General features: G+C 46.9%; 1 pseudogene; it reads left to right on the top strand.

The window, feature by feature from the left end:
- The first annotated feature begins 4,744 nt into the window (after nucleotides 1-4,744).
- LOC134807005 (large ribosomal subunit protein eL33-like) lies at nucleotides 4,745-5,194 on the top strand (annotated as a pseudogene).
- Nucleotides 5,195-16,737: the final 11,543 nt, after the last annotated feature.

Genomic DNA, 16,737 nt, shown 5'->3' with positions numbered 1-16,737 from the left:
ACTGCACTGTTTTGTTACTAGAGGGAGTGAGAACACACCTGTGGACTTGAGCACCTTCCATTCACCAGTTGCTGCATGGGCATACTCTAATTCAGGTCTCCCCACAACCCTCTGAGTTAATATTTCTCTCCCCATTTTAAAGATGAGAAAATAAAGCCTAGACAGTTTAACTTGGCTTCTGTTTTGAAACTAGCAGAGAGATGAATTAGGCTTTGTATCCATGTCTATCAGCTTCAACCTTCATGCTTTTTCTTCTGTACCCCAGTGCCTGTTAAATTTTGGAAATCCCAGAAACAGCCCAAAAACTTGGGTTAATCTCCTTAGAGATTTTGACAATGTCCTTTGAGAACCACTGCACTACAGAAACACAAAACCCTTTGCATATTGTCATTGAATAAATTGTACCATTGAGACCTGAACCAAGAGTTTTAGATATGTAAGTTAGAAACAGTAGAGACTAGGTGTAGTCGGTGCTAAAGTAATTGTGGTTTTTGACATTGAAAGTAGTGGCAGCTGGGTGCAGTGGCTCACGCCTGTAATCCCAGCACTTTGGGAGGCCGAGGTGGGCGGATCATCTGAGGTCAAGTTCGAGACCAGCCTGACCAACATGGAGAAACCCCCTCTCTACTAAAAATACAAAATTAGCTGGGCGTGGTGGCAGATGCCTGTAATCCCATCTACACGGGAGGCTGAGGCAGGAGAATCACTTGAGCCAGGGAGGCAGCGGTTGCAGTGAGCGGAGATCGCACCACTGCACTCCAGCCTGACGACAGAGCGTGACTTTGTCTCAAAAAAAAAAAAAAAATTTTAGCCAGGTGTGGTGGCAGGCGCCTATAATTCCAGCTACTTGGGAGGCTGAGGCAGGAGAATCTCTTGAACCCGGGAGACTGAGGTTATAGTGAGCTGAGATTGCACCATTGCACTCCAGCCTGGGTGACAAGAGCAAAACTCCAACTCAAAACAAAAACAAAAACAAACAAACAAAAAAATCTAATTTTAAAATAAGCTTGCTCTCAATGGTATTTTTTTTTAAGGGGTAAAGAAAAGGAAACTAAAAAAATAACAAAAATCTCGAAGCTCCAGTCAATCTAAAGTCCAATAACCTCTCTCTCTGTTTTTGTTTTTTTTTTTGAAACAGGGCTTTGCTTTGTTGCCCAGGCTGGAGTACAGCAATACAATTCTGGCTCACCACAACCTCTGCCTCCAGGGCTCAAGCAACCCTCCTACCTCAGTCTCTGGAGTAGCTGGGACTACAGGCACACACCACCACACCCGGATAATTTTTGTTTTTGAGATGGAGTCTCACTCTGTTGTCCAGGCTGGAGTGCAGTGGAGCGATCTTGGCTCACCTCTGCCTCCCAAGTTCTGCCTCAGCCTCCAGAGTAGCTGGGATTACAGGCATGCACCATTACGCCTAGCTAATTTTTGTATTTTTAGTAGAGATGGGGTTTCACCATGTTGGCCAGGTTGATCTTGAACTCCTGAGCTCAAGTGATCTGCCCACCTCGGCCTCCCAAAGTGCTAGGATTACAGGCGTGAGCCACCACTCTGGGCCACATGTTATCATCTTTTATTTAACCAGACTCAATATGGACATGTAGTTTATTTCAGATTTTTACCAATACAAGATAATGCAGGAGTAAACAGCTGCATACATAAACCTAACACATATTTCTGTGTTCACATTCAGAGAAAAACAGCAGTGAAACAAAAAGTGGCTTTAATCAAAACGGTCTTGAAGAAAACCAAGCATACAGGAAAAGACTTAAGAGAAAAATAACAAATAATCAAGCAGACTAAGCAGGGCCAGGCTTAGGTGGTGGGAGGTGGAGTTTGCAGTGAGCCAATATCAGGCCACTGCACTCCAGCCTGAGTGACAGAGCGAGACTCTGTGTCAGAAAAAAAAGTAGACTAAGCAGTAAAGTTGCCCAATAATTAATCCTCTTGCCCTAAATGTTCCAATTAAAGTTACATTGACAGAAATTGTTTACTCAGAGACTGGGCTCTGGCTCTTCCTGTGTGCCATCATGGCAAAGTTGGAAGGAATCAGGATGTAATACAAGAATGGCAAGCTCTCTTACTCTGTTTTGTGTTGTTATAACAGAATGCCACTGACTGGTAATTTATTTTAAAAAGAAATTTATTTATCACAGTTCTGGAGGCTGGAAAGTTTAATATCGAGGTGCCAGAATTTCGTGAGGGCCTTGTTGGATGGGCAAGAGATGGGAAGAGGAAGCGGTCTCAACTCTTTCTTTTTTTTTTGAGATGGAGTGTCTCTCTGTTGCCCAGGCTGGAGTGCAGAGGCACAATCTCGGCTCACTGCAACCTCTTCTTCCCGAGTTCAAGCAATTCTCCTGTCTCAGCCTCCCTAGTAGCTGGGACTACAGGCACATGCCACCATGCCTGGCTCTTTTGTATTTTCAGTAGAGACAGGGGTTTCACCATATTGGTCAGGCTGGTCTCGATCTCATGACCTCAGGTGATCCACCCGCCTCGGCCTCCCAAAGTACTGGGATTATAGGCATGAGCCACTGCGCCCGGCCCCAACTCATTTTTTTTTTTATCAGAAACCCACCTCCATGATAAGTAACCCACTCCAGAGATAATGGCATTAATCCATTCATGAGAGTACAGCCCTCATGACATAATCACCTCTTATAGGCCCCAATTCTCAACACTGCCGGGCAAAGGAAATGATCAGAAATCCAAGTAATGTTTCCAGACAGGCTCGCAAATCTTAGGCAGAGCTAAGATTGAGGTGAAGCAGAGAGGCTAAACTAGACACGGTAGCCTGTAAAGTCTGGGCTGTGCAGTTGGGTAGATCAGCGTTGGAGTCTCAGATCTGCCAATTATAGGAATTATTAACTTGGGCCAGACATATAAATTCCTTGACCTTCATTTTTCCACATTTCCTCATCTTAAAATGCAGAATGATAATGAATCTTCCTCAAAGTTGTTAGAAGGATTAAATGTGATATGGGATAGCTTCCATGCAGAGTAAAGTGGACGGCGTGGAGTGGCTGTTCAGTAACTGACAGCTATTAACCAGGAAACACAGTTTTATCTAATTAGGGTAGAAGAGGCACTGTGGTTTGGCCTCAGAGGCTGAAACTAGATAGACCTCAATCCCGAAGCTCACAAAGGGGATGCAGGTGACAGTGGTGAGGGTCAGACCATGGGAAGCTAGGTCTCAGAAACCAGGGTGACCCATGAGGCCCATGAAGGGTGAGGGGACACAGGGGAGCAAAGCCATGAGTTGAGTCCAAAAAGTAGGTCCTCAACAGAAACTCCTCTAATTCCTTTGATTCCCCCAAAAAGCCCCTAGACCTGTACAGCTTTTACTTAGCTCCTTTGGTAGGCATTTCCCTCTCTCCTCCAACTATGTTTGCCTAGGTTATGTTTCATGTTGACCAAACTTTCAATGTTTACTTTCTGCTTCCTGAATAGTATAGTCTTATTCCAGAAAGAGAATATAAGTCTTTTGTTTTCCTGGGAGGAGTGAGAGGAATCTAAATTCCTTCAGAAAAATATGGCAGCTCTCTTGATCATCTCATCATATCAAATTTATCCCCACACTCCCAGGATCCTACCTTTTCATTTACTTTATTTTATTTTTAAGACGGAGTTTCGCTCTTGTCGCCTGGGCTGGAGTGCAATGACACGATCTTGGCTCACTGCAATCTCTGCCTCCCAGGTTCAAGCGATTCTCCTGCCTTAGCCTCCCAAGTAGCTGGGACTACAGGCATGCGCCACCATGCCCGGCTAATTTTTATATTTTTAGTAGAGATGGGGTTTCACCATCTTGACCAGGCTGATCTCGAACTCCTGACCTCGTGATCCACCCGCCTCGTGATCCACCCACCTCGGCCTCCCAAAGTGCTGGGATTACAGGGGTGAGCCACTGCGCCTGGCCTACTTTATTTTATTTTGAAATAGGGTCTCCTTCCATCACCCAGGCTGGAGTGCAGTGGCACAATCATGGCTCACTGCAGCCTCAACCTCCCATGCTGAAGTGATCCTCCCACCTCAGCCTCCTGGGTAGCTGGGACTGCAGGCACACACCACCACGCCTGGCTAATATTTTTTATTTTTATTTTTGTAGAGACAGGGTCTCCCTATGTTGCGCAGCCTAGTCTCAAACTCATGGACTCAGGCAATCTTCCCACCTCAGCCTCCCCAGCTGTTAGGATTACAGTCATGAGCCACCACACCCAGCCTGATGCTACCTTTTAAATGCTTTGTGAATCTATACACTTCTTTAGACTTCACTATCATCACTATTATTCAAAATGCCTTCATCTTTTGCTAGACTCTCTGTCATCTCACTGGAGTCTTCATTTCCACTTGTGCCCATGCCCATTCTCCATTTTCAGCTAAGTAATACTGCATTATAAAACCCAACATTTGGCCGGGCATAGTGGCTCACACCTGTAATCCCAGCACTTTGGGAGGCCGAGGCAGGTGGATCACTTGAGGTCAGGAGTTCGAGACCAGCCTGATCAACGTGGAGAAACCCCGCTTCTACTAAAAATACAAAATTAGCCTGGCATGGTGGCGCATGACTGTAATCCCAGCTACTTGGGAGGCTGAAGCAGGAGAATCGCTTGAACCCAGGAGGAGGAGGTTGCAGTGAGCCGAGACCGCACCATTGTACTCCAGTCTGGGCAACAAGAGCGAAACTCCATCTCAAACAAAACAAAACAAACAAAAAAACATAATTTGAGCACATCTCCCCCTGGCTTAAAAAATTTCTAATAATTCTGTTCCCACCATCTTGGTTCCTGTGGAGGCCTGCTGGGAATAGGAACAGGACTTCTAAAAGGAACTATGTCTGGAGAGCTGTGGTCCAAGGCCATTTTTGCCAGCTATAAGCAGGGTCTCCGGAACCAAAGGGAGTAGACTGCTCTTCTTAAAATTGAAGATGTTTATGCCCATGATGAAACAGAAGTCTATTTGGGCAAGAGATGTGCTTATGTACACAAAGCAAAGAACAACACAGTGACGTCTGGCAGCAAACCAAACAAAACCAGAGTAATCTGGGTAAAGGTAACTTGGGCCCACGGAAACAGTGGCCTGATTCGTGGCAAATTCTGAAGCAATCTTCCTGCTAAGGCTATTGGACACAGATCCGAGTGATGCTGGACCCCTCAAGGATTTAAACTAACGAAAAGTCAATAAATAAATGTGGATTTGTGCTCTTGTATTTTATTTTATTTTATTTTTTTGAGACGGAGTCTCACTCTGTCACCCAGGCTGGAGTGCAGTAGTGTGATCTCAGCTCACTGCAACCTCTGCCTCCCGGATTCAAGCAATTCTCCTGCCTCAACCTCCCGAGTAGCTGGGATTACAGGCGCGCGCCACCATGCCTGGCTAATTTTTTTTGTATTTTTAGTAGAGACGTTGTTTCACCATGCTGGTCAGGCTGGTCTCCAACTCCTGACCTCGTGATCCACCTGCCTCGGCCTCACAAAGTGCTGGGATTATAGGCATAAGCTACCACACTTGGCCTGTGCTCTTGTATTTTTAAGTGGATTAAAAAACTTACTACCTTAAAAAAAATTTCTAATTGTTCTATTATCAGGATGATGTCGCAATTCTTTTTCTTTTTCCTTTTTTTTTTTTGAGAGGGAGTCTCGCTCTGTCACCCAGGCTGGAGTGCAGTGGTGCGATCTCAGCTCACTGTAACCTCTGCCTCCTGGGTTCAAGCAACTTTCCTGTCTCAGCCTCCTGAGTAGCTGGGACTACAGGCGTGAGCCACCATGCCTGGCTAATTTTTTTGTACTTTTAGTAGAGACAGGGTTTCACCATATTGGTCAGGCTAGTCTCGGACTCCTGACCTCAGGTGAACCGCCCACCTGGCCCTCCCAAAGTGCTGGGATTACAGGCATCAGCCACTGTGCCCGGCCAATGTCACAATTCTTTAACATTGCCCACAAAGTCCTATATGATGTGGCCAGACTCATCTTGGCAACTCTCCTCTTTGCTCAGAATGCTGCAACAGCACCAACCTTTTTCCAATTCCTGTAAGTTTTCGAGCTCTGTTCAATCTCAGGACCTTTGCACATTACATTCCCTCTGCCCACAAGGCTCACTTCACAACTTTTCACCTAGCCAGTTCCTCCTTCAGTTCTCTCACTAATTTGTAACTTATTCATTGAAACCTACCCAAATCTTCCAAATTAGGTTGTCTTTCTGTTTTACACTTTTATAACACCCTGTACTTTGTCACAGCTGCACTTATGACAATTCTAATTAAATAACATTTGCTTGGCCATGTGTGGTGGCTCATGCCTATCACCTTAGGAGGCCCGGGTGGGTCACTTGAGCCCAGGAGGTCAAGGGTGCAGTGAGCCATGACTGGCACCACTGCACTCCAGACGGAGCAACAGAACCATACCCTTTCTTAAAAAGAAAAAAATAGGTTGCTTCATTATTCTCGAAAATCTAGCTCCTTAATTGACTTCATTATTCTTCATTATTATTCACTAATTATTGACTTCATTATTCTTCACTAATTGACTTCATTATTCTTCACTGTTCTTTAATTGGCTTCATTATTCTCGAAAATCTAGCTCTTTAATTGCTTCATAAGTCCAAGAACTTACGTTCAAAGGTATAAATCAAGCGCACAGCACAGTTTAAGGCACACAGTGGGACCTGGTAAATAATGAATGTCCATAATTACCATATTGCATCGTCAATCATATCTATGTGTATATGCACATGTGAACACTAAAAGATACAAAACTAGAACAAAAAAAATTAGCTGATTTCCTGCATTCTCCCTGGAAGTTGGGGGTTGTTCTTTGCCTACTTAGCTAGTGGGAGAGGGACCCAACAGCTAAGAGACTAATTACAGTAAATCTTCTCCAAGTCTGACCCTGAAAAAAACAGCCTATCCATATAAAAAGAACTTGTCAACTAAAAAGGATAAGGAAAATCAGTCTGACTTTGGCTATCTCCCTATCAAAATTCAATTACCAACATGGTGAAACCCTGACTCTATTAAAAATTCAAAAATTAGCTGGGCATGGCGGCATGCGCCTGTAATTCCAGCTATTTAGGAGGCTGAGGCAGGAAAATCGCTTGAACCAGAGAGGCGGAGGTTGCAGTGAGCTGAGATTGCGCCACTGTCCTCCAGCCTGGGCCACAGAGCAAGACTCCATCTCAAAAAAAAAAAAAAAAAAAAAAAAAAAAGATACAGGAACTTAGCCTTCAGTAATGTATCTTCAGATATAAAATAAACAGACTGAAGAAAATGAATGAAATGTCAAACATCTATTTCCAGTTATGATGGGCTGGTTTATTCAACCAATGTGCCCATTGATAATGACTAAAGGTGCTGAACAGGCCGGGCACAATGGCTCGCGCCTGTAATCCGAGCACTTTGGGAGGCCAAGGCGGGCGGATCACCTGAGGTCAGGAATTTAGGACTAGCCTAGCCAACACGGTGAAACGTCATGTCTACTGAAGATACAAAACTTAGCCAGGCGTGGTCGTGGGCACCTATAATCCCAGCTACTCGGGACACAGAGGCAGCATAATCACTTGAACCTGGGAGGCAGAGGTTGCAGTGAGCTGAGATTGCGCCACTGCACTCCAGACTGTGTGAGAGAGTGAGATTCCATCTCAAAACAAAACAAAACAAAAGAATAAAATAAAATAAAGAGACTGAATAAAATATAAGGCACATTTCCCAAAACATCGAGTTGCTGATAAGATAGTAAGAAATTATTAGGATAAAAGCTAAGAGAAGGTGAGAACCCAGAGAAGCAAATGGAACAGAGAAGCACAAAAGCTATTCTTGCCCTGAGGATATTTGCTAGTCAGGCAACATCTAGTTCTGTTTTTAGTAGCCTCACAGGGCATGGAAACAGCATCCAACGTCTAGGGCTTTCCACGGTAAAAATGCTACTAGGTGACCCTTCCCATATTAAGTTGGGACACCATAGGCTATGCCCTAAGAGTGAAGGTGGACCAGCATCTCAGAACACTGGGAAAGGTTGCTTTTGCATTGACTATAATGGGAGTGGGGAGGAGGCAAAGCAAAATTTTTAAAATCCCATCTTTGGCCGGGTGCGGTGGCTCATGCCTGTAATCCCAGCACTTTAGGAGGCCGAGGTGGGCGGATCATGAGGTCAGGAGTTCAAGACCAGCCTGGCCAACTAGTGAAACCCCATCTCTACTAAAAATACAAAAATTAGCTGAGCATGGTGGTGCATGCCTGTAGTCCCAGCTATTCGGGAGGCTGAGGCAACAGAATCGCTTGAACCTGGGAGGTTGCAGTGAGCTGAGATTGCACCATTGCACTCCAGATTGGGCAACAGAGTGAGACTTTGTCTCAATAAATAAATAAATAAATAAAATCCCGTCTTTGAGTAGATGTGGTCACTGGGCAGCTTTCGCCCAGGTTTGTAACCTGCATCTGCTTTGATCCAAAGAACTTCAACCCATGAAAGCTAGTCTCAGACTGAAAGGGCTTCAAGGCACCTAGCAGAAGCAAACAAAGATCTTCTCCAAATGAAGCCACAAGTACTTTTTCTCACAAATACTTTTTCAAGAACAAAAAGTAAACACACAAGGAAACAAGACACTGTGGGTGCACTGGCATGCACCTGTAGTCCCAGCTACTAGAGAAGCTAAAGAGGATCTCTTGAGTCCCAGGAGACTGAGTCCAGCTTGGGCAAAATGAAAAGACACCATGGATGTATACACAACATAAACATCAGAAAGAAACTTGAAAAAGGCTGGGCGTGGTGGCTCATGCCTGTAATCCCAGCACTTTGGGAGGCCGAGGCAGGTGGATCACCTGAGGTCAGGAGTTTGAGACCAGCCTGGCCAACATGGTGAAACCTGACCTCTACTAAATATACAAAAATTAGCCAGGTGTGGTGGCAGGCGCCTGTAATCCCAGCTACTTGAGAGGCAGAGGCAGGAGAATCACTTGAACCCAGGAGGCAGAGGTTGCAGTTAGCCGAGATCGTGCCATTGCACTCCAGCACTCCAGCCTGGGCAACAGAGCAAAACTCCGTCTCAACAACAACAACAAAAAATTAGCCAGGAATGGTGGCACACACCTGTAGTCCCAGTTACTCAGGAGGCTGAGGCACGAAAACCGCTTGAACCTTGGAGGGGGAGGTTGCAGTGAGCTGAGATCAAACCACTGCACTCTAGCCTGGGTGACAGAGTGAGATTCTGTCTCAAAAAAAAAAAAAAAAAAAAAACCTTGAAAAAAATTCAGACACTGGAATTATCATAATACAGATTACAAAATAATTATGATTACTATGTTCCAAGGAATAAAATAATCCAACCATACCAATTAGCAGGAAATAGGACAGAGAAACATGTTGAAATGGTCTATGTATATGGAATCATCAAAGTCACAACCGTGGGAAATTCTGTAGAGTTAAAGGCCCCAAGTTCTTAAACGCTTTCAACGCTTTACCATTAAGTAGGATGTTTGGTGTATGGTGTTTTGCAGATACCCTCTATAAGATTAATTTCTCTTCTATTCCTGGTTTTCCATGAGTGTTTATCATGAATAAGTGTTAAATTTAATAAATTATTCTACATTTATTAAGATGATATTTTCTCCATTAATTAGTTAGTATCTTCAATTACAGTAATTTGTCTTCTCATGTTAAAACAACCTAATTTGGCTGGACGAGGTGGCTCACGCCTGTAATCCCACCACTTTGGCAGGCGGGTGGATCACTTGAGGTCAGGAGTTTCAGACCAGCCTGGCCAATACGGTGAAACCCCCCACCGTCTCTACTAAAAATACAAAAAAAATTAGCCAGGCGTGGTGACGCACGCCTGTAATCCCAGCTACTCGGGAGGCTGAGGCAGGAGAATCACTTGAATCCAGGAGGTGGAGGTTTCAAAAAAAAAAGAACAAAACGTCTCAAAAAAAAAAAAACCCCCACAAAACAGAACAAAACAAAAAACCACATAACTTGGCTATGGTATTATTCCTTTCACATAATACTAGATTTTGCTAATATTTTGCTTACAGATTTTTCCGTCTAGACTCATGAGCAAAACTTGCATACATTTTTCCTTCCATTCGCTGTTCTCGTCAGGTTTTCCTATCGGGGTTATGCTAGGCCATTAAAAAGTTTAAAAGTGTTACCCGCTTTCATCTTCCTTCCCCCTTTTATTCTGGAACTATTAAAGACTGGAATTATGTTTTCCTCTTATATATCGTTCAATTTGCCAGGGAAGCCATGGTGGCTTGCAGTCGTCTTTGTTGGAAGACTTTGGACTACTCTTTCAATTTGTTACTAAACTATGTAGGTTTCCCATTTCCCTAAACATGGAAACAGAAGACCTCCTAGGACGTCTCCATTGCGGGAGGGAGACTGCAGAGGTCTCCGGCCACAGGACTGAGGAAAACCGCAAAAAGACGCGGTCACTACTAGGCGGAGTTAAACTATGGAGCCGGTACCCCCAATACCCTGCCCGGCAAGGCCGCCTCGTGACGTCCCCGTCTGACAGAGTCCCTCCCCATAGGGCCGCGACAGAACCACCGCACGATGGGACACGCGAAGGTAAGCTCAGGTCTCAGCGCATCGTGTGGGCGTCGGGACAGCGTCCTGGGCACCTGTTCCTTCCACCTGCTCAAATCTCTTTCCCTTCTATGAAGAAGGGGGCTCCGGGCCCCATCCCCAGGGAGCAAGAAGACGCAGAGGACCGCGCGGGTTCAGGTGCCGCTGGAGAAATGGAATCTGACGGAGAAACTGATCTGGGGCGGCAGCCCGCTAGGTTCGCCTGACTCACTAAATGCTACTACAGTGCCCCACACGGACTGCCACGAGCGGGTCACGTGACTGGACTCTGGATCCGCTGTGCTGTGATCGCCGCGTAGCGCGCGGCTCTGCGCGCGAGACTATAGGCCTCTGGGCCGCCGGTGCCTCCGCGCGGTCACCGCCTCCACCCGCCTGGGCGCTTCCCTCGGCGCATGCGTAGCACACCGACTCCAGGATTGTTTCCCAAATCCCACTTCCGCCACTTCCTCCTCCCGAGACCAGCCAAGCGCGCCTGGCTGTCTGCCCTTCTTGGGCTCTTGGGGAGAACGTGGTCCGGGAACTGGCGGTCACGGGGAGGCAGCACAAGAGGTTTTCGCCCTCATCTGCTGGTGCAACTATCGCGACCATCACCCTGAGAGCTGGAGGAAGGGTGCCGCAGGCAAAGAGTGGCGCGCCTGCAGATTCGGTTCCGCGCTTGCGGCTCTCGCGAGTGCCGGCGCTGGAGTGTGGACCGCGCTTGCCGGTGACGCGTGGTGCAGACACGTCGCCGGTGCCTCTCTCCCTAGGCCTTCCTGGGGGTGAGCTTCCGTCCCAGACGTCTTCGGTCCTACACCGCTTCCATTTCTTTTTTTTTTTTTTTCCTTTGAGACAGGGGCTCATTCTATCACCCAGGCTGGAGTGCAGCGGCGCGATCTCGGCCCACCGTAAGCTCCGCCTCCCGGGCTCAAGCGATCCTCCCACTTCAGCCTCCTCAGTAGCTGGGACTCCAGGTGAGCGCCCTGCTAATTTTATATTTTTGGTAGAGACGGGGTTTCGCCATGTTGCCCAGGCTGGTCTCAACTCCTGGTCTCAAGTGATCCGCCTGCCTTGGCCTTCCAAAGTGCTGGGATTACAGGCGTGAGCCACTGCACCCAGCCCTACGCCCCATCTTTCTGGGTTTCTGCCTGGTATTGTTACATCTCCAACAGGCTTAACTCAAAGCTGACTTTCCGCCTGTGCTGTATCTGCCCCATGGTCCTTTAGAGTGTATAAAATATAAATGGCACTTTGGGAGGCCGAGGCAAGAGGATTGCTTCAGCTCAGGAGTTACTGACCAGCCTGGGCAACATAGTGAGACCCCCGTCTCATTAAAAAATAATAATGCAGGCAGGGCGCAGTGGCTCATGCCTGTAAACCGAGCACTTTCGGTGGCCAAGGCGGGCGGATCGCCTGAGATTGGTAGTTCGAGACCAGCCTGACCAACATGGAGAAACCCCATCTCTACTAAAAATACAAAATTAGTTGGGCGTGGTGGTGCGTGCCTGTAATCCCAGCTATTCGGGAGGCTGAGGCAGGAGGATCGCTTGAACCCGGGAGACGGAGCTTACAGTGAGTCGAGATGAGCTACTGCACTCCAGCCTGGGCAACAAGAGCGAAACTCCATCTCAAATAATAATAATAATACAAATAAATAAATGTACACACACAAATAAATGGACTTGATAGCGATTTTTTAGGTTTTCAGCTGCCCAATTCAAGAAATGTATTTCTTCTTGTTCCTGATTTCCGTCACTGTCCCAAGGCAGTGGGATTAAAGCACCACTACCGTTTTTAGATCCTTGTGTTTGGCATTCCATGTCCTCCTCTCAAGACGTTTGATGTAACTTTCTCCATCTGCTCTGTTGAAACATAAGCTTCAAAATCTTTTTTTTTTTTTTTTTTGAGACGGTGTCTCGCTCTGTTGCCCAGGCTGGAGTGCAGTGGCGCGATCTCGGCTCACTGCAAGCTCCGCCTCCCGGGTTCAAGTGATTCTCCTGCCTCAGCCTCCCAAGTAGCTAGGACTACAGGCGCCCGCCACCAAGCCCGGCTAATTTTTTGTATTTTTAGTAGAGACAGGGTTTCACCGTGTTAGCCAGGATGGTCTCGATCTCCTGACCTCGTGATCCACCTGCCTCGGCCTCCCAAAGTGTTGGGATTACAGGCGTGAGCCACTGCACCCAGCCTACCAGCCTAGACCTAGTTTTAGTTCCTTTTTTTGCTTCGCTCCATTGTAGCTTAGGAAGCTAGTTTCAATTCCGGATTCTACCGTCTATCTGTATGTCTGGGCCTTTGGTTAGTCTTTCTAAAATGAAGATTGCTCATTTTACAAATGAGTAAAAACTACCTGACATGTAGTGCAGGCTTTGTAAAGCACTCATCATGCTGCTTGTCATACTGTAAGCACTGATATGGCATAGGAAATCCAACCCCCAAACATAGCACCTTGGAAGTTGAGAAAACAGCATATACTGGAAGGCCACTGTCACATCTCCCTCACCCGTCTCTGAAGCAGGCCATAAAGCCTAGGAAGGTCATCCTCTTATCTCTCTTGAAAACCCTCATGTGGCAGGTGTCCTGCCCTATATCAGGGTGGAAGGAATGTCACACAGGGACACCAAGAATAATCTGAACAAACAGGTCTTGCTAATCTCATGCCCCCAATTTATTACCGTGAGATCATACCCGCTTTGTTCAGTCATACTTCTGCACAACTATCCACTTTCTCAAACCTACGCATAAAAGTACACAGACTTTTCTTTGGGTCTTCATTTCCTTAGGAAGACTCCCCATCATGTAAAACTTATATTACACAAATTTGTATGCTTTTCTCTTGTTAATCTGTATTTTGTTATAGGAGTCTCAGCCATGAACCTTACAATGGTTAAGGAAAACTTGCTTTTTCTTCTCTACACACTCAAATAAATTAGTTTGCCTCCTTTTCCATGCTTACCCAATATAAAATAGTAAAATGCCTCTTTTTTTTTTTTTTTTTTTCTGAGAGGGAGTCTCGCTCTGTTGCCCAGGCTGGAGTGCAGTGGCGCGATCTCGGCTCACTGCAACCTCCGCCTCCCAGGTTCAAGCAATTCTCCAGCCTCAGCCTCCTAAGTAGCTCGGATTATAGGTGCCTGCCACCACGCGTGGCTAATTTTTGTATTTTTAGTAGAGAAAGGGTTTCGCCATAATGGTCAGGCTGGTCTCGAATTCCTGACCTGAGGTGATCCACCCATCTTGACCTCCCAAAGTGCTGGGATTGCAAGCGTGAGCCACTGCGCCCGGCCTAAAATGCCTCTTAGTAAGACTTAATTTCTGTCCAGGCATGGTGGTTCATGCCTGTAACCCCAACACTTTGGGAGGCCGAGGCGGGTGGATCACCTGAGGTCAGGAGTTCAAGACCAGCCTGGCCAACATGGTGAAACCCCGTCTCTAATAAAAATACAAAAAGCATTAGCCGGGCATGGTGGCGGTGCCTGTAATCCCAGCTACTCGGGTGGCTGAGGCATGAGAATCACTTGAATCCGGGAGGTGGAGGTTGCAGTGAGCTGAGATGGCGCCACTGCACTCAAGCCTAGGTGACACAGCAAAAATCTGCCTCAAAAAAACAAAATAAAAAATTAGAAAACGTACTTAATTTGTGCTGTGCCACCAAAAAATGTGCATGCTAGAAACTGTACTTTACACTATGACATTTTATGTAACTGTCTTATTTCCCCCATGAGACTGCAGTGGTCTCAAGGGTAGAGGATTGACCTTGTCCATATGTGTTTTCTAGGCTTCCATCATCTGCCACAGACTGACACATGTACTAAGTTGTACGCCGTAAATACTTCATAAATAGTTACTGAAGGCATAAATAGGCAGAGAGTAGAGTTTGTTTGTTTGTTTGCTTACAAAAAAAGGGAAAAGAAAGCAAATGCTGAAAAAACTTGCTGTTACCATGCACGCATGACATGAGGTCTTTGTAATTGTTTCAGGAAGATTTCCTTCTCCCCATGCTCCACCCTCTTCATTACAAAGATGAAATTATTTTTGTGTTTAATATTTATTTATTTATTGAGACGGAGTTTTGCTCTTGTTGCCCAGTCTGGAGTGCAATGGCATGATCTCCGTTCACTGCAACCTCCATCTCCTGGGTTCAAGCGATTCTCCTGCCTTAGCCTCCCAAGTAGCTAGGATTATAGGCATGCGCCACCATGCTCAGATAATTTTGTGTTTTTAGTAGAGATGGGGTTTAGCCATGTTGGTCAGGCTGGTCTCGAACTCCTGACCTCAGGTGATCCACCCGCCTTTGCCTTCCCAAAGTGTTGGGGTTATAGGTGTGAGCCACTGCATCTAGCCTTTTTTTTCTTTCTTTTTTTCTTTTGAGACAGAGTCTCACTCTGTTGCCCAGGCTGGAGTGCAGTGTCATGTGATCTTCTCTCACTGCAACCTCCTCCTCCCAGGTTCAAGTAGTTCTTCTGTCTCAGCCTCCTGAGTAGCTGGGACTACAGGCACCCGTCACCACACTCAGCTAATTTTTTGTATTTTTAGTAAAGACAGGGTTTCACCATATCGGTCAGGCTGGTCTTGAACTCCTGACCTCAGGTGATCCACCCGCCTCAGCCTCCCAAAGTGCTGGGATTATACGCTTGAGCCACCACGCCCAGCCATGGCCTATTATTATTATTATTACTATTATTATTATTATTATTATTATTATTTTGTGACAGAGTCTTGCTCTGTTGCCAGGCTGGAGTGCAGTGGTGCTATCTTGGCTCACTGCAACCTCCACCTCCCAGGTACAAGCAATTCTGCTGCCTCAGCCTTCTGAGTAGCTGGGATTATAGGCGCGCGCCACGACACCCAGCTAATTTTTGTGTTTTTAGTAGAGACGGGGTTTCACCATGTTGGCCAGGATGGTCTCAATCTCTTGACCTCATGATCCGCCTGCCTTGGCATCCCAAAGTGCTGAGATTACAGCCATATATTTATTATTATTATTATTATTATTATTATTATTATTATTATTATTATTTTGAGACAGGTTCTTGCTCTGTCACCCAGCCTGGAGTGCAGTGGCATGATCTTGGCTCACTGCAACCTCTGCCTCCTGGGATCAAGCAATTCTCATGCTTTAGCCTCCCGAGTAGCTGGGATTACAGGCACACAACACCACACCTGCCTAATTCTTCTACGTTTTGTAGAGATGGAGTCTCGCGCCCCCCGCCCGGCCAGCCGCCCTGTCCGGGAGGTGAGGGGCGCCTCTGCCCGGCCGCCCCTACCGGCAAGTGAGGAGCCCCTCTGCCCGGCCAGCCGCCCCCTCCGGGAGGGAGATGGGGGGGTCAGCCCCCCGCCGGGCCAGCCGCCCCTTCGGGGAAGTGAGGGGCGCCTCTGCCCGGCCGCCCCTACTGGGAAGTGAGGAGCCCCTCTGCCCGGCCAGCCGCCCTGTCCGGGAGGGAGGTGGGGGGTCAGCCCCCCGCCCGGCCAGCCGCCCCGTCCGGGAGGTGAGGGGCGCTTCTGCCCGGCCGCCCCTACTGGGAAGTGAGGAGCTCCTCTGCCCGGCCACCACCCCATCTGGGAGGTGTACTCAACAGCTCATTGAGAACGGGCCATGAAGACAATGGCGGTTTTGTGGAATAGAAAGGGGGGAAAGGTGGGGAAAAGATTGAGAAATTGGATGGTTGCTGTGTCTGTGTAGAAAGAGGTAGACATGGGAGACTTTTCATTTTGTTCTGTACTAAGAAAAATTCTTCTGCCTTGGGATCCTGTTGATCTGTGACCTTACCCCCAACCCGGTGCTCTCTGAAACATGTGCTGTATCCACTCAGGGTTGAATGGATTAAGGGCGGTGCAAGATGTGCTTTGTTAAACAGATGCTTGAAGGCAACATGTTCGTTAAGAGTCATCACCACTCCTTAATCTCAAGTACCCAGGGACACAAACACTGCGGAAGGCCGCAGGGTCCTCTGCCTAGGAAAACCAGAGAACTTTGTTCACTTGTTTATCTGCTGACCTTCCCTCCACTATTGTCCTGTGACCCTGCCAAATCCCCCTCTGCGAGAAACACCCAAGAATGATCAATAAAAAAGAAAAAAAAAAAAAAAAAAGAGATGGAGTCTCGCCATGTTGCCCAGCCTGGTCTTGAATTCCTGGCTTCAAGTGATCCTCTAGCCTCAGCCTCCCAAATTGCTGGGATTACAGGGATGAGCCG

Source organism: Pan troglodytes, chromosome 11 (genome assembly GCF_028858775.2).
Source record: "Pan troglodytes isolate AG18354 chromosome 11, NHGRI_mPanTro3-v2.0_pri, whole genome shotgun sequence".
NCBI classification, from domain to species: Eukaryota; Metazoa; Chordata; class Mammalia; order Primates; family Hominidae; genus Pan; species Pan troglodytes.
The sequence above is the reverse complement of the archived record's forward strand: the minus strand, read 5'-3'. Positions and strand labels throughout refer to the sequence as shown.